The sequence below is a fragment of the Asterias rubens genome, chromosome 8 (genome assembly GCF_902459465.1).
Source record: "Asterias rubens chromosome 8, eAstRub1.3, whole genome shotgun sequence".
NCBI classification, from domain to species: Eukaryota; Metazoa; Echinodermata; class Asteroidea; order Forcipulatida; family Asteriidae; genus Asterias; species Asterias rubens.
Genome location: NC_047069.1, coordinates 20,085,976 through 20,105,679, shown reverse-complemented (window position 1 = coordinate 20,105,679; position 19,704 = coordinate 20,085,976).

The following is a 19,704-nucleotide window of genomic DNA, read 5'->3' as shown; positions in this document are numbered from 1 at the left end:
AGCCGATGCTTATTTTGATCGCCACATTCATGAACTTTATGCCAGGTGCGACCGTAGAAGACAAATTCTGGACAAAACATTTTTCCAGTGTTTTGCCGAAACTCTACTGCAGAATTAGAAGAGCTTTTAACATGTTTACTGACTGGCGTGTTTATTTAAAACACATTAGTTGTCTGTAATTTACCCCTTTAAAAAATACATGCTTTCCTTAAAAAGGGTTCAATTATATTGATTTAGCACATGTGTACAATGGCAATTGTCAGAGAACAACACTTGATGCGACCAACATATACACTGCACATAAATTACAAACCTGTGAAGGTTTAAGCTCAAACGTTAGAGAAACACAAACAAATTAGGAAACCCTTCAACTTTTCACTGTTTTCAAACATTGAGTTTTGGACTAGCAAAATCTAATGGTTTACTTATTTCCACCATCAAAACTATTGCATTCAAGCAAGAATATTTCAAAGTTAGTTTCGCACCATGATCATCTTTGTACCATGTAAGTTTTTGCAATTATGTGAATATTTACACTTTTCGCCTACCAAAGTTAAGCACACCCTTTCAACTGCCATTCTCTTTGATTTGAAAGTTACTCTTGTCAATATTTTAACCCAGTAACTAATTGACTATTTCCGTCAGAAAATACTTTCAAGTAATCGTCCCAAAACCTCAGTCCTGTTTCGACGTGCCGATGAGACATTGCGGGAGCAAGTTTAATCGCCCACAAAATCCTCGCGGCTAGAAAACAGAACAAGTCCCGCGTTGTTATTCCAACAGCAGCACCATTTAATTTGATGCTATTTTCACAGTTTTGCCACAGTACAGCGTCTCGCGCGCAAACATGATTCTCTTCTTACCGCACAATCCTGCATGAACTATTATTTAGACCCTTTCCACTGTTGATAACACTAGTGCGCCGGTTGGATTAGACAGCCGATCGAGGCAAGACAACAAATTGTGTTCAAGTTTTATTACAAAATTCAAAATTTTCTGTCAAGATTCATGAGCTTAAAAAATATCTCTTATAATTTGTTGATTTGTTTTCAGCAAATTTATTTTATTTTTGAATTTGTTCGGCAACATTTCTACAAACTATGGATTTCTGTTTTTAAATTTGCATTTATTTATTTTCATTTATTCATTTTTTTCCACAACACCTTAAAAATTAGAGACGATAAAAATATATAAAACGTATGGCTCTCCCTAGTTGTCCAGCCTAGGTTGGCAAAAACAAACTGGGGCTGTGACGTTGCAATGGAAAAGGTTGAAAATAAGCCTCCCCAAACAACGGGGCAAATTGCCTTAAAAGCAATCTACGGGAGGACGCGAATGTGCCCGTAAATTAACGGGGTAATCGGAAGTCAACCTGCAAAGAGCAAATCATATTAAAACCAAGTCATGATATGTGACATCTAATCATGTATAAGGACGACCCCGATGTTTGACCCCTTTTGTAATTTGGTTCAATATACCGAGAAACGGAAGCAATTTACTACTGCATTGCTGCCGTTTTTACGTACGGATCAATGGAAGCTATCAGCAGTGTTGGAGCCATAGGTGAGGGACATTGTCGTAACTATAAGGAACCATGAAGGACATCTCGCAGCGAGGTGCCATCAATATTAAAAATTGTCGAGTGGAATTAATTAAATTGAGTATTTTCTCTCTCATTTTGCAACCATTTTGAATAACAACCATGCAAACAAAAGCATTGCAAATTATCGAGCGTGTTCAAGTTGGTGGGATATTGATATTTCTTCCTCGTTTTAGGGGTCCCTTTTGTTTGCACTTCATTAACTGAGGGAATACATTAAAGATACATTGTTTCTTACAATTCACGAACCCGTAGGTCCCTCCTCCCATCCTACATTGTGTGATAGTTCTGATTATACTCTCGATATGAGAGTCCAAATCTCATAAACAATGTTGTAGTACTCGCACTCTCGGTACTCGGTACTGAGTATTATACTCAAGTTGTATTTTGAAGGTAGGCCTAGTCGTAATCGGTACTCAAACTCGAGTACCCACTACAGTTTGACGGTACTCACCGATCGATACTCCTACTAGATTACACTAGAGTACTGTTTGTACTCGGTACTGTTTGTACTCAGTCGAGTCGAGTACTACTCGAATACTGTTTGATGGTACTCAAGTTCATAATACTGTTTGACGGTACTCATGCTAATGCTAAGTAATTGTACTCCATTACTACTCGAGTTTTGTTTGGATGGTATTCACATTTGGTACATATACTCGAGTACTACTCGATTATTGTTTGGTGGTATTCAAACTCAAGTACTTCTTGATGGCACTCATGCTAAGTAATAGTACCTCATGGATAATGGAATGTCTGGATATAGTTGGAGTGGCTGATGCAGTAAAACGTCTTTTAGGTGAGAGCATGAAGACGTGGCGAACAAATCTGACAGCCAACGATGATAATCTAGGCAAGGTATGCATAAGAAGAGGTATTTTCCAAGGTGACTCTCTGTCTCCGCTGCTGTTTGTTCTTGCACTGATGCCCCTGTCGATGATTCTAAGGAAGGTGAGTGCAGGTTATGTAATGAAGAAGGACGGATGTAAGATCAACCATCTGCTTTTTATGGACGATTTGAAGTTGTTTGCGAAGAATGAGGCCGAGATCGACTCTTTGGTGCAGACCGTCAGGATTTTCAGTGATGACATTGGGATGCAGTTCGGTCTGGAGAAATGTGCTTCAATGACCATGAAGAGGGGGAAGAGGGTACATTCCGATGGCATTGCTCTGCCAGATGGTACACAGTTGAGGGCTTTGGGTGAGGAGGAGAGTTATCGGTATCTTGGTGTACTTGAATCGGACCATGTCCTTCACAAGGAATCAAAGGTAAGGCTGAAGGCAGAATACATCAGGCGTGTAAAGAAATGTTTGAAGTCTAAACTAAACGGGGGGAACATGATTAAGGCGATTAACACATGGGCCGTGTCTTTGATGAGGTACAGTGCGGGTATTGTCGAGTGGACTAAGGAAGATCTAGATGTCACTGACAGGAGGACAAGAAAACTAATGACCATGCATGGCATGCTACACCCGCGGTCAAATGTTAGTAGACTCTATCTTCCGAGGTCAGAGGGCGGAAGGGGGTTGCTTAGCGTGGCGGACAGTGTTAACATCGAGCGCAGAAGCTTGCATTGTCATGTCAGAAGGACCGAGGAGAGCTTGTTGAAAGTTGCACAAAGGTACACGAGGGCAGACGAAGTTGGGCCGAAGGAGTACAAGAGGGAAAGGAAGGAGGAAAGACATCAAGATTGGAGGAACAAACCACTTCATGGCCGGTTCTTGAGGTGTACTGAGGAAGTGGCCAGCAGCAAGTCATGGAATTGGTTAAAGAGTGGAGAACTAAAGAAGGAAACAGAGGGCTTGATTACTGCGGCGCAAGACCAGTCTCTAAGGACAAATGTAATGAAGGCAAGGATAGAGAAAGCAAACGTCTCTCCTATGTGTAGAATGTGCAATAAAGCAGAGGAGACTGTATTTCATATTGTTAGCGAATGCAGTAAGATGGCCCAGACGGAGTACAAAGGAAGACATGACAAGCTGGCCAAGGTGATTCACTGGGATCTGTGTAAGAAGTATGGTGTCAAAGTGCTTGCGAAATGGTACAACCATGTTCCGGAGAAAGTTGTAGAGACCGACCAGGTCAAGATCCTATGGGACTTTAACATTCAGACCGATCATGTTATACAACATAGGCGTCCGGATGTTGTGCTATTAGATAAGACGAAGAAGATGTGTCATCTCATTGACATAGCTGTGCCAGGTGATACAAGGGTAGCTTCGAAGGAGATGGAAAAGATCGAGAAGTACCAGGACCTGGCCAGGGAACTTCGTAAGATTTGGCAGGTAAAGGTAAAAGTAGTCCCCGTGGTGGTTGGAGCACTTGGCACCATTCCCAAAGCACTGGGGAAACATCTAGATGAAATAGGGACAAATGTGAGGGTAGATCTGTTACAGAAGGCAGCGCTTTTGGGAACAGCGAGGATCCTGAGAAAGACCCTTGAGATCTAAGGCTACGGGACGTAGCCCGACTCGAGGAGTTACCGGCACAAAGGAAAATGAGATCTTTCTTTTGCATGCTGTGATAAAATGAAATAATAATAATAATAATAATAATAATAATAAGACTTGTAATGCGCACATATCCACCCTGCTGGGTGTTCAAGGCGCAGTAAAAAACAAAAACAAAACAAAACACAACACAAAGAAAAACAGATACAACAAAATTAGTCATTGAAAAACCTGTGACATAAGATAATTTTTGAGAAGAGACTTGAATTTTGCGGTACAAAGACAAGATCGAAGATTAAGTGGTAGAGAGTTCCAGATGCGTACTCGAGTACTAATTAATACCTTGTTTAATCATACTTTGACAAAACGACTCTATACGATCATCCTGTGTATTTGTAACGAGAAGTTGTTGACCTCCATTTGGATGGCTATTGATGCATATTTATGTCAGTTCTCTCCAAGGAAGGTCCCCCATCTTAAGGTGACCTCATCTGTTAAATCAACTTTAACGGCCATCTCGAAACTACGGCTCTCGTCCGCCCGTTTGAATCCTATCACTATTAAACACACGTTTCAAAATATTTAGAGAGAAAGCCGGAAAAACTTACATCCGTGGTTTCCAAAAGGCCAAAACGACACTATGGCTATTCCCTCAAGGGCTCCAAGAATACATGTATAGAAATATTGTACTAGAATTTATGCACCCTTTCTCTCATGTGGTTTGGTCCAGAGTTGCCCCCTTGCGCCCCATGTCGACTTGCCCAGGTCAGTGACTTATGGCAACTGACATACATTTTTCCTTTGAACTTGGAACTAGTTTGTTTAACCATCAGTACACATGGAATAATCATCTGTTTTTAACACATTATTTTGGGTTTTCCTTTGAACTGGGAACTGGGATTCTTTTGGCCAAATCAGTGAGCATTCTAGAATCATCACATGTATTTACTACATTTTGTTGGGTTTTCCTTTGAACTGGGAACTGTGACTCTATTAATCAATCTGTGCACATTGAATCATCACCTGTTTTCACATTCTTTTGGGTGTTCCTTTGAATTGGGAACTAGGATTATTTTAGACAATCAGTGAGCATTGAATCATCACCTGTATGACCACATTCTGTTGGGTTTTCCTTTGAACTGGGAACAATGATTCTCTTGGTAACACCTACTCAATTATACTTGCTTTTGTTTAGTTACATCATTCACATGCTGTATGGACCAGTTTTTAACAAAGTCTTTCTTAAAGTCTTGGTTTGTACAGTGTTCGGCAGAGAAAGCTTTAAACTAGTGGGTTGTTGGCTCTTTGGGGCGTGGTCAGGTCGCGTCGTGTGTTTAGAGTGCCAATACATTGGTTGATGAGTGTAAGTTTGAAAGGTGCATTGCATTCTTAAACAAACAAGGGAAAACAATCGGCCTCCATGTGCAAATTCTAAAGACGGTGTGTTCCACAAGAAAATGTGTGTACAACGTCTTTGGGAAACTAATAAGTGCAAGGACACAGGAAGGAAGACAAGAGTACAATTTGAGAACATGTGCGTCAAACCAGAGTAAGTTGAATCTTTCTCAAGTCATTATTTCATTTGGCCCCTGTCCCTCTTCCATATTATGTTTACATCATAGCAAAATGCGAAATGGGTGAACCATTCACACCATTCCGTGTAAAATTATTGCAATTCCCTCGGTTTTCGGTTAATGTTGGACATTTACCTTTTGTTTTGCTAATTACCTTCAGCTACTAATGTCGCATGTTGTCCATTGTCCAAGTTTAAAGGCAGTGGACACTATTGCTAATTACTCAAAATAATTATCAGCATAAAACCTTACTTGGTAATGAGTGATGGAGAGAGGTTGATAGTATAAAGCTTTGTGAGAAACAGCTCCCTCTGAACTGACGTAGTTTTCGAGAAAGAAGTAATTTTCCACAAAATATTTGATTTCGAGACCTCAAATTTAGAATTTGAGGTCTCGAAATCAAGCATCAGAAAGCACACAACTTCGTGTGACGAGGGTACTTTTTTCTTTCATAGTTATCTCGCAACTCCGACGACCAATCGAGCTTAAATTTTCAAAGGTTTGTTATTTTATGCATATATGTTATGATACACGAAGTGAGAAGACTAGTCTTTGACAATTACTAATAGTGTCCACTGTCTTTAAGATTCTGTCAACAACGACACCATATTATAGTCCACAGGCAACACTAGAAGCTGGTCAGCTGCCTTGAGCTGGGCCATGCAGCACGAACAAGACGGGTTGCCAAAAAAAAAAAAATAGAAAAGTAATATGGCTCAGACAAAAAAAAATCAAAATCTAATCGGTCTGTCAGTTTGTAATGGTAGGAAAATAAAACTCCAACACTTAACTAATTAAAGCAAACACAATCAGCTAAATAAACCCAGGCAACACCTGGTCAAGTAAACAGCACAGGTGGATACAAACTCTGTTGAACAAATTCTAATCAAACTCATTTAAGCCATCCTAGGTTAGGACGGGTTACTCGTCCTAACTCGAGATAGGATTAATCCTAGCGTTTCGTGAAATCGGCTGCAAATCCCTTGCTGCGGAGTTCAGACTCACGAGGTAAATACAATTAGAAGCGAAATAGTCTAAATCCCAAATCACTGATTACAGTTATATCACTTGTGCAAAGAATCAAAGGCTTCAAACCCCGACAAAGCGATTCGACAATCCCTCAAAATCCGCCATTACGGAAAGCCTCAATCGAGGAAACACAACTATATAAGGAGATCTGCAGAATAATTATTCACACAGGGGAACAAGGGGAAAAGTCAGAATACTATATAAAACGATGCTCTAGTTGAACGGGGTTTTTGTCGGCACGGTGATCTGGCTCGAAGCCGCCACCGTAATGGCCTTATAAATCGCCCTATTAACCGCGGCACGGCTGACATGTTTTTTAGCCAATTTCATTTCCTTTATTGTATTGCGAGTCATTTCTCGGGCTTATTGGCAAATAGGAATTATCACGCTGCTAGCGAATGGCTAGAGGGATATTTGGCGTTTAATATTAGCGGGGTGGGGGGGGGGACCTTTGGTACGGATGCTTTGAAGTGACCAGTAAGCTTCGATTTAGTGTGAGGCTTGGTGAACCTTTGGTACGTAGGCACGGAAGTGACCTTTAACATTTCTGATTTACTTGCAGGCTTTAGGGTTGCTTAATCAAATATCATGGGGACAATGTTTAATGTAAGAACGTTCGAAAATACACCAACGTATTTTTCTCTGTACGAATTTTTCTGTGACGAAAAAAAAAAGGAAAAAAAAAACGTCTGCACAATATGCAACTCATGTCCAGGAAGGACAACTCAATTGTTCTTTTACTCATCACAATAGTTTATTTATATATCCATGCGTTGCAGCCAAGAGCTGTTTTGAACACGATTTACTGTATAGTGCCAACTATACGTAATATAAATATATAACCATAAAATGAATACAAAAATAAACAGAAGCAGTTGCAAGATCAAATTCTTGATAAAAAAAAAACCTGAAACTGGGGAAATATTAAATGCAAAAATGCAACATATATAATAGAATAATAGCCCGACATAGTAAAAAGTAACCTTCGGTAAAACGTAATTATGTTAAACCCAAAATGAAAGCTCATGACTTTATTCTGCAAATAAAACTTTCCAAAATTAAGAGCTACATTTTGGAGATTGGATCTCTTTACAGCATATTAGAGCTTCTTTGATTTTGGAAAGGGGAGTTTTTTTGTTGATGATTGTTGACGGTTCAAGCTACGGCTGGTTTTTATTCAATATCTATTGATGAAAAACTGGTTCACAAGCAGTGTTTATAATACCAATAGCAGTTTCGTAGGCATTTTTACTAATATTGTTTAACAGTTTGTATTGTCGAGCAAGTTTCCAATCTGTTGTAGTTGCCTAACCTGATGAATCAGTTTGGTTTGTAATGATATTATTTTTAGTAATGTACATTTTTGTCGTTTGGTCTAGAGCATCGAACTCAAGTTTAAAGGTTGAAAACCGAAATGTGAGTTTGAACCCCGGTCATGACACCTTAGTCCATGGCTTACAACCATAATTGCTTCTCTTCGCCCAGGTGTTTAAATGGGAACCTGCAAGGGGCGTGGCAATAGTTTAGTGTTGGGTTATCCCTGGTGGCGCCAACTTAAATAGCGTGATGGGAGGTTGTATGCCACAGGGAATTGAGGATAACTGAGGAATGGTATATGTCTGCTGAACAGGGATGCTGTGAAGATTTTTAGTGCTCTCAAGTAAGGGTTTTTACTCTGAAGTAATGAATGCCATGATTGCCAAACGGTATAGAGCGTTGGCATTATCTTTACCGACAGCGCCACCAACGTTTCTGACAGGTGTACTGTTTCATCACAGATAGTTTTAGCAGATGTCTCATCTCACCATTGATATCGTTGTTACTAGATGTAGAAGAAACGATCCTCACAGCAAAGCCCAAGTAAAACGTCTCCTCAGTATTTCACAGATGAAGAGTAGATTATCTTTGCTCCAGTCCCAACAAATTTGAAAGTGGAAACATCAAGAATTTCTAGTTAGTATTTTGCAAACAGGGGATGGTGTGATATTGCGTGGGTTCAACGCCCGGGGGTTTATGTCACGAGAAGACGGTCCAATCTTTCAAGATAGTGATGAGTATTAAGTCTCTAACCATCTGGTTCGTTTTCCTTGATTTGTGTTTTGGTCTTCAACGGGATGAAATGTCTTCCTTTGGTAATGGTTAGGGGAAAAGTTCAATGTAGTGTATAGGATTGGCAAATTATAATCATTGTGATTTAATCTTTATGTTTGCTGATTTTCAAATTATGTTATTAAAATATATTTTTCTGTAAAAAAAAAAGGCTTTCAAATTAAGCCATTTTCGAGAAAACTTTATCTGGAAAAACCCCACAAACACCTGATTACAACCAAAATTTGTGTGTAAGTTTACTGATTATAAAGTTCCTTATATTATAACCCGTTTTCTGTGAAATATGTCTTCATGTGAAATGAAGCCATTTTCGAGAAAACTGTATGTTACAACAAAAACAAAGGACAATAATAGTATATTACATGCTGAGATGACCGGGCTAATTGTCGGTCATATAATTTTGCCATCAGGGCCTAATTTCATAGAGCTGCTTAATAAACAGAAAAAATACAAAAAAATGTTCTGTTAAGCAGAACTGTGCAGGATACCAGTCATAAATTGTACTTGTGGCATGATATTTTGAACAGTTACCAAATCTGGCAAGCCTAATGTTGCTGTGTTTGTAGCTACTTGCTGTGCTTAAAATCTATAAAATTTAGTCCTGGGCCAAAGTTTATAGAACTACTCAAACACAGCGTATTGCTTAACAATTGTCTGCTAAGCAGAAATGAGCAGGTTACCAGTTGCTGAGCATAGCTTTACTTGCTGTGCTTAGCAGCTCTATGAAATTGAGCCCTGGGTCAGTGCCGTGCGAAATTTGAAATTATTCCATCTCATAAAAAGCTTGCATCGGCCATGAAGCAAATATTTATATCTTTGTTTGGTGACTAATTGTCCCTTTCGAATGACTTCGATCAGTTCCACTCGATTGACATGAATGTATCTGTCTGTTTATGTTTATCAAACCATGATATAATATTCCTATAAAGGCTATAACAGCCTGGACTCCTGGCTATATCCTCAACCGTATACGCAAGTACCACCTACCCTGCTTCTTAAGTATGTACTTTACAAACGTCTTAAACCTCTCACGGTTATTTTTAAGTTTCTTCAAGATGATTTTCTGTTTAGACGTTTGAGATAAAGGAAAAACCAACTTGACTGGAATGAAACCTTGACAATGTCCCCTCGAGACTCCGCGTTTTAATCTCATCCGGAATTTGCGCGCCAAAAAAAAGTGCAATTGCGAAGCTCGCGAAAGTTCGTCTTGGAAAACGTCTCAGAGTGTTGACTTAAGGAGCTAAAGAGGCACTCTGTGGAGTCGATGCTTCATAACCAATCTTATTTCCTCGCTCTTACCAAGGCGCTGTCCAGCCAAATAGATTCGTCAAATTCGAGAGTGGCGTCTTGCTCAAGGGGAACCCAAAAGACTTGAGGACGTTTTCCACGACTGACTGGTAATCTGTGCAAATAGAAAGATGAAATCCAACTATTTACTAGTCTTGCGACCAGTTTACAAACACCGACCATCAATCTAGAAAATAATTAAGGGGAGACTTTGACTATAGATATCAATAGATCATATGAGAGAGGCGACTGTTTCACAGACTAATCATGCTATTTGAACGCTAAAAAAAAAACCGTTTAACTCAAGACATCTCACCCTGAAAGCCTCGAGTTGAAAATTAACGCATGTTTCAAGACATTTCACTTTAAATGGATGTTTAAAAACACAAGTTTGAATCGCGAAGGATTGTCAGTAATTGCCTCCACGCCGTTTACTCCGATAATACACTATCCACATGTCAATTAAGGAGCTCCTTTTCCAAGCTAAAGCCAAACTGCTTGGCTCACCAGCGCGTCGCTTTAACACCCGAATCCCTAAACAGTCGTCTAGTGTTTCTTTATAATCTACCTCCCCCAAAGACGATATGCAACATTAAGAGAAGATGCGGCGTATAGTCCCGAGCAAACACTCGAAGACGTCTCCCAAGACATGGAATGACAACGAAGACAGAGCCAGGGGAGTTCCTTGCGGCTCTGTTGTATAGTTACGGATTGTTTAGCGAGGCCAAAACCTTGAGGGATTCCCTCAGTAGGCACTAAAGGAAAGACTCTCTATGCCGTCTCTCTCTCCGTTGTTGATTTTCTTCTCGTGAAGCATCTCGCATGACGAGGACCGAATTGCAAAAATAGAAATCTTACGCCTGTGCTAACTTTTTTTCTTCTTCTTCCTCGGAGAAGTGTATTGTGGTAGCTAAAGAAACTGCCTCAATCATGTCAATTATTGACTTAAGTTACTGGGTAGGTTTGGTGTCGCATTACTGTTTCATCATGGCGGTGGAATTCTAAATGAAAACTAATTCATATCTTAAGGGGTTTGATGCGAAAGCCGAGAACATTATTCTGTGTAATTCAGGTATTTTTAGTGGGTCTAGCGACACGACGTGTATTTACGACAGTCTTTATTATCTCTCATCAGATTCATGCAAATGGTAACTTTGTCGTTTGATCACGCTGTCTGTGTTACCTATTTTCGGATGTTTTTCGGGTTGACAATGTTTGTAATCAAAATTAGTGTATCTCGTTCCTGGCTTCATCTCAACATCCGTATCTTGTCTCACTGGACATTATTGGTAACCTAAAAATAATTTTTCATAAAACGTTCTCGGTAACACTCCACGAAGTGGAAACATTGTGAGAAACAGCTCCCTCTGAGTTAATGTAGTTTTCGAGAAAGAAGTAATGTTCTCACTAAAACTTTTGAATTCGATTTTGAGACCTCCGAATTAGATTTTGAGTTCCCGAAATCAAGCATCTGAAAGCAAACAACTTCGTGTGTGACAAAGGTGTTTTTCTTCCATTATTATCTCGCAACTTCGACGACCAATTGAGTTTAAGTTTTCACAGGATTGTTATTTTGTGCATTTGTTGAGATACACCAAGTGAGAAGGCTGGTTTTTGACAATTATCAAAGGTGTCCAGTGCCTTTAAGTTCCAGGCAGTTACAGATCTAATGCGTAATGGTATAAGCCATGAAAGATGTATATGTTTCTGTGTTTTTATTCAATTCAAAGATAATGTGTTATTCTTTATCAGAAACCCCTTAAAAGTGGCGTGTCGAGGCCGTGAAAGAGCGTCAGACTTCAAGGGTGGTAGGGTGGTCGAGTGGTCGGGTGGTCGGGATGACGTAGTGGCATCTTTCCTTGCCTTCCGCCACTGTACGAAGACCCCGGTTCGAATCACGCCGGGGACACTGCACGGATTGACTGTACATTCCCTACCTGGATGCGTTGACTTTCCATACAGTGATTTACATTGGAATAATTCCCTGGGGTTTTTACTCCTACGTATTTCAAACTTAAAACTTTCTTCCTTGTCTTCTCTTTCTTTGGGTTATTGACTATTACATTATTTGAAGCTTTTGAAAGTGTTCTCAGCTTCACAACCATAATATATTTATGTCCTTCGGATGGGACATTACACTGTAGGTCCCGTGTACTAGGATTGGTAGTGCATGTAAAAGAACATGGACAAAATTATCGTAGAAGAGTAGGGGTGAACTCCACTGTTTGGTTCACATAGCAAGTACCCCTTGTTTACAGGTTCCCTCTGGCTTGCGAGCTTTAGATATTAGGTCAACTTATGAGGCATCCTTGATTTCATAAACACACACTAATAATAATAAATAACAAGGGGCTTTAGAAAGTTTCAATCTGAAAGCTCGTTTTGGAATTACATTAACTCTTTAATTGTGCCATTCGGCTGTTATTATGCCTTTAACTGTATTAAACGATGTGTAATCTTAAAATGTATTTTTCAAGGTATGTCAGAGATAAGTGGTAGCTTTTCTCCATCCAATCTCCTTGAGGAAAAAAATAACCCGTCAACAAGAAAATGTCAAATTGGGGTAAGAGATGATGCGTCTCTACGGCTTTCATCACCTCTAGAGGTTACAGAAATGTGTTACCGTCAAACCTGGGATTAAAGCTTCTCCACAAAATGCAATGAGAAACAATCCAGGAATGCAATTTGCAGAGGGACAAGGACTGTCATTTTACTTCGTGAGATGATAAGAAAGGAATCTCGGAATGTGATGGACGTCTTTTTACTCGGTTCTGTCAAACCATCAAAGAAGGGGGGAAATTGCAATCAGAGCCCGGTGGCAGTTTGGTGATCTTATACACTCGGTGTAATAACGGTTGCAATACATTGGCCAAGCGAGAAATGGCTGTTTAACGTGATCGTGCTTTTTAATTTTAAAAGAAAGTTTGAGTTCATGCACTTGAAAAACTGGGTTGTTAAAATGTAGGCTACACCATTGGTGTTGGCACATAATATACATAAAGCCACAGAGATAAAATAACACCAATGTAAATGTGTAAAATGTGCTTCTTGTTTGGTTTAGCAAAAACACAGACTGTGAAAATGTTAATATCCCGGTCTTTGAAGTTGAGGCTTACCCTTTTAAGTCGTCCAAACCTGCTACACTTTCACGAGCACATACTCGATTTACGACACAAGTTTTCAAAATAAACCTGCCTGTTGCAGGCCTATTACCTTTTTTCTCTCTCCAAAATCAAAAACGTTTTCAGATTATCCAGAGCGGAACGGTTTTATTGACGTGGCTGATGGTCGTTACCATGTCCCCAGGTTATCACCCAAACTACACAGTGCCTTTAACATTTTGATTGGCTGCACGACTGGGACAAAACTTCAACTGAACTGGGTAATTATTATATCAAGGCAAGAACTCGGAATTATAAGACGATTTATGGCTCAGCCTCTTAAAAATAGAGTTGAAGAATGGGTCTTGAATATTTCTCATCCACCAAGGGACCAAATTTTGAATTGCGTCTTCGAGTTTCTGCATCCTCTGTCGAGATGTCATTTGGGACCTCGTGAATGGTGTGTGCAGCTCGTCGTGACCAAAAATTACCCGGAACATGTTTATGAGATTATCGAATTAGGACATTAATGATGCACTCTGGTTGCCATGGTTACGCTCATCCGAATGAGCGTCACATGGAGTAGAGTAACAAATGGGCGCTTATTGGAGTTGTGTGTGTTATTAGAGGCCGTGTTTACGCAAACCGTCGATTCGGTATGAATTACCGGGTCATAGACGTTGCTGGCTTATGTCTGCGTTTAGTTATTTAGTGCCCTAGTTGATGGCGTCGAACATGCGAGGGAAATGGGGAAAGTGGTTTTAAAATATTCATCAGGCCTATTGGTGTATAAAGTAGAAATATGGAAATGAAGACAATTAAACTGAAATCGATTATGTTTGGTATTAGGAACCCGCTGTTTATTGTTATTCTATAAAACATAACTGTGCAAATTTCAATTGAAAGGTGGTAGTGTTTTTTTACATTTTGCCGAAAGTCTGGAGCTGTTATGTCCCACGCGGGAAGAATAATCTGCAAATGCATAGAGTTCACAATCTGAGTAACGTCACTGAAAGTAACGCTTTTCAGATTCAAATTGCGGGAATAAAAACTGACAAACTATTCCTTAACCATACAACTTCAAAGTGAAACGCTTCTCAAAAATACTTTATATGCCTAATAACGAAAGCTGCTGCATCCCAACATAGGCATGAAATAAATTTAACAAATCTGTGAAAAAACTCAATAGGTCATCGACGTTGCAAGAGACTGATGGAAGAAAAAACAACCTCGTTGCACAAATTTGTGCTTTCAGATGCCTAAAAGAGGACTCGGGCCTGGAAGTCTTGTCATATTTTGAATGAGAAATTACCTTTTTCTCAAAAAAACTACGTCACTTCAGAGAAAGCCGTCTCTCACAAGGTTGCATACTATCAACAGCTCTCCATTGCTCATTTATACCAAGTGAGTTTGTATGCTAGCAATTATTTTGAGTAATTTACAACAGTGTCCAGTGCCTTTAAAGGGTCCATGTACTTTTTGTAGGACAAAAAAACACAATGTCTACAGATTTACACTAAACTTACACCGTTTGAAGATAATGATGGTAGAAAGCTTCCCTGAAAATATTAGTTGCTGAGGTGCTGTAGTTTTTGAGAAATGAGTAAAACAATGTCATGGAAATAATTTTCGTCTCAGTGATCATGAGACGAAAATTATTTTCACATGTAAAAACGTATTTTCATGACATTGTTTTACTAATTTTCAAAAACTACAGCACCTCAGCAACTAATATTTTAAGGTACGCTTTCTACTATCATTATCTTCAAACAATGTAAGTTAAATGTATATCTGTGGACATTGTGTTTTGTGTTACAAAAAGTACCCACATCCTTTAAACATAAAATAACCTGGTTCTCTGCTCAACGAGCGATGGAACCTCTCTCGCAAGTTCAACATTTAACATGGATCCGATACACATTAATCCTGCATGGATATAGAGCAAGGAATGTGGGGTCTTGCAGGCCAAAGCAATAACTCACGAAACCACACAGATATTTTAGGAATTGTTTTTACATTTAAAACCTTCTCTTCTTATTGAGTGTCTTGACTGATTAGGGGGGCTTTTCTACTTTTGTTTAATGATAGATGTATTCCACAACTCGTGACCTACTTTGGCAAACACTAAGGCGAGCCATACACGCCTACAGCTACCTCAAGCTAGAGACCCGATTGCTAATATTTGTAGATTTCAAGTCCACGTCCAAACCGTGAAGAGAGAAAGAGGGAGATCTCTTGTCGTTTTCTGGATCATAAAAAGCAATTAGAAATATTGACTTTTCCCGATGGACTGCCAGCCAGCATTATCAACTTCTGTCGTTGGATAAACGCCGAGGGACACGTTGAAATCGAGGCTGCATACTCCACAATGGTGTGTGATCAACTGAAGACAAATTTGATCGCTAAAGAAAATATTTCTTCTCGAAGCAGATAAAAAGAAGACGTTGAAGGATAAGAACAATATAGAAACGTCTAACCTTATATTGGAGACGATGCTTACGAAAGATCCGATGATATCGAAACAAAATATTGGCATTTGGCACTCGTGAATGCAATCTAAACCACTTAGATGCACATTTCAGTGATTTTATAAATTAACTTTAACAAAAAAGTACGGTCATGAAACCTCGGATTCGCGTTCAAGGTTTTCTGAGAGAAAATAACCAACTTTCACAATACATGTTTTATTATTTTGTACAACTGGCAAATGGGTCTTTCTCATTTCGAGCCAACGAAATAAGATTTGATTTGAGGTGTACTTTTTGTTGAAGGTGAGAACGTTTCAGGCGATGAATTCCTCTCGATAGGGAGAGCGCCAGACTGTGAGATTAAATTTAAAGAACACTGCTACGGTAACCTTGACATACATTTCCTGCAAGATTATTGGATATTACAGAAAATGCTCCTGAAGAACCTCTGCACTGACGTCACCCACGTCAGCTGCTGTTTAACTGTGGTCCGCCATTTTCGAGTCACACTTTTTCGAATCACACTTTTTTTGAGTCACACTTATTGTAAATCCCTTAGGCCTATAGGAAAGTAGAGATTAAGGAGAGTGCTGTTTTTACCACGAGTACTTAAAAATCGGAATCCGACACAATTTTCAGTCGAGTAACAGAATGGATTTCGAGTATGAGTCTTTTTCTTGCTGAGTGCGAGTACCATCAAGTACTTCACTTCTGGAGTAGTATTCGAGTAGTAGTATTACTCGTATAGTATTCGAGTTGCTCGATTAGTATACTCTATAAAATATAATTTTGAGTAGTACACGCGTCTTGATTGAGTGCTACAGCATTGGTACTTCAACTAGAATGTGTAAAGGAACAACACATAATTGGTGTTTGCTAACAAAACAGTTGCTGCCAGTGTAAGCAGTTTTTGTTAACCACCATTACATAAACTGACAAACCTGTGGAAGTTTTGAGATCGATCGGCCTTCTGGGTCACAAGAAAAAATAGTGAACAAACGATTACAAATTGTGCATTGTATCGATGCCAAAATAAAAATGAATAAAACGCCCACTGAGCGATAAACTCAAAATGCGAAGTTATATAAAAAAAAAATGTCTTCCCCTCCCCCGTCTAACTCAAGAAAGCACTGAGTATATCAGACTGCTTGTCGAATTTCAGTGAAGGGTAAAATGTATCCCCGATGCAAAGTTTCATCGAATGTTTACTTGCTAAGAGGAATTTCTCTTCGGAGTAAAAACAAAAAAGAGACAATTTCTTTATCGGTTGGCTACACAAATCCAACCAAACTTCCATGGGTGCGATATAAAGAAGCGCCCCAACACTCACACACACGATGACCCAGTGAATCACATTAGTTCGTTACTTTATCAAATTTAAATTAATTCAATCAAATATTGTGCCGTCTCTTTTTGATGACTTCTTAAAAATTTATCAAATGAATTCAACATATTGAAATGATTTAATACAAATAGATCCAAGCACGCGATTGCATGGACGTTAAAGAGAAACGTGTGCTGGATATGTATAACTGCCTAAAACTCTACTTGCTACTAAATGCTACCCCATAGTAAGCCTTTGGGTTTGGAACCGTTGGATTGTTTTAATCATATATAAATGTAGACATACAACAGACTAACATGTAAACATGTTTAGTTCGAAAGGTTTTTGTTGGATTTTTGAGATATATTAACAAATCCAGAGCGGTTATTATGTCCACGCTGGAATAAAATTCAGTAATTGGATAACACAAAGTTGACATATAAACCAGAGTTGAGAGTTGAACCGGCCATTCTCATCTAGAGATAGTCATTACATGGTGTTACCGCAAACTCTTCTATAATATGAGAAACGTTCCTGTCGGTTAAGTTTCTTAGATTCAAATTTGATAAAAACTTATAACTCGGCTTGATTTTGGTAATCAAAATTAATGTGTTTTATGAGTGACACGAAATCCCTTTCAATGTAACCTGTTTTTTTTTTTGCTGTTTTCACTGATTTCTTTCAAATATTCTCATTTTGTTCCCATTCACAATCCTAAAATGTTCAATGGACAATAACCACCACAGTTTGGTAGCGAGTTTAAAGGAAGTGGACACTATTGGTAATTACTCAAAAAAATTATTAGCATAAAACCTTACTTGGTAATGAGTAATGGAGAGAGGTTGATAGTATAAAACAGTGTGAGAAACGGCTCCCTCTGAAGTGGAGTAGTTTTCGAGACAGAAGCAATCTTCCACGAATTTGATTTCGAGACCTCAAGTTTAGAATATGAGGTCTCGAAATCAAGCATCTGAAAGCACACAACTTCGTGTGACAAGGGTGTCTTTTTCTTTCATAGTTATCTCGCAACTCCGACGACCAATCTAGCTCAAATGTTCACAGGTTTGTTATTTTATGCATATGTTGAGATACAGCAAGTGAGAAGACTGGTCTTTGACAATTACCAACAGTATCCAGTGCCTTTAAGGCCGTATCCGAATTTGCGTCTATGGCTTTACGGCTACGGCTGTTGCTAAGGGTGTAGTGCTAAGGACGTCCTATACCAAACGCACAATGACGCGGAAATCTAGCTGTAACCCTAGAGCCCCAAATTTCAGCCACGGCCCGATCTTCAAAACACCAGTCACGAAGTGCACCTTTAAGAAGTGTCCTACAAAATATTGAACTATGCAGACACTTTGGCACATCGTTTTCAACCTGTGAAATGAGTTTTCGTAAGAGGGTTCTTTCTGACGGGAAGGACCGAGTACTGTTTCCCCAAAGATGGTTTCACACTATTTTTGTTCACGCACTGGCTGATTTAGTACAGGTCTGTTTTGAGTTATTAGTGAGATTACGTTGGCAGAGTACATTCCCTGGAGTCTGTAAAACTCTTGTGATATGCCATGTTGGATTAAAGGCAGTGTATACCCTTTTTATTTTTTTATTTTTAAAACTGTTTTGTTGTTTCGATCCTAACAATGTAAATAACCTGTGAAAATTTCGTTTCAAAATGTTGTAGCAGTTTTGAGATATCACTGGAACTCTGAAGCAGTTGTGTCCACGAAGGCTCGTTTCTCAAGTTGAAATATTATTGTAAACTCTCTCTTAAACTACCTTCAAAATGAAAATGTCGTAATGAAGGCACGACAGTGTGATAGTGTTAGAGTGTGGCAGTGTCACATAACGACAGTGTGACAGAAAAAACACATTCTTAAATGGCAGTGGACACTATTGGTAATGTCTCATTAGCATAAAACCTTTGTTGGTGACGAGTAATGGGGAGAGGTTGATGGTATAAAACATTGTGAGAAACGGCTCCCTCTGAAATGCGATAGTTTTCGAGAAAGAAGGAATTTTCCACGAGTTTGATTTCGAGACCTCAGATTTAGAACTTGAGGTCTCGAAATCAACCATCTATACGCACACAACTTCGTGTGACAAGGGTGTTTTCTTCTTTCATTATTATCTCGCAACTTTGATGACCGATTGAGCTAAAATTTTCACAGGTTAGTTATTTTATGCATATGTTGAGATACACCAATTGTGAAGACTAGTCTTTGACAATTACCAATAGTGTCCACTCTGCCTTTAAGCATGGCAGTCCGACAGTTTATGTCAGTTTTACGGTACGACAGTATGAAAGCACGCTAGTATATATGACGATTGACATCATGACACCGATACTTTACGTTTTTTGAAAAAGAGCACCTTGATAGCATGGCGGTATGGCACTGTGATGCTACCTCATAGCAGATGATAGTGGGACAATGACAGTACGACAGTCCGATCACGACAGCGTGACAGTTGTTTAGGCGTGGCTTCAAGTTGGGGTGACACGACGAGTACTAAGCCTGAACCCATGCACTTTGCTGAGCTGTATTTTTATACAGGCTATCAAAATATCATTATTTCAACGCGCCCTTGTGTTACACGCCAGAGGGCGCTTGAATATATAGTGACATCTCCCATGAATTAACACCAACAACACCTCAAGAATTCGAAAGATGGAAACAACAACAAAATATATCCTATAATCAGTCTCGCCTCAGTGACCTCTATTAGCCGCAGCTTATATTTATTTTTACAGCAGCCCTATCTG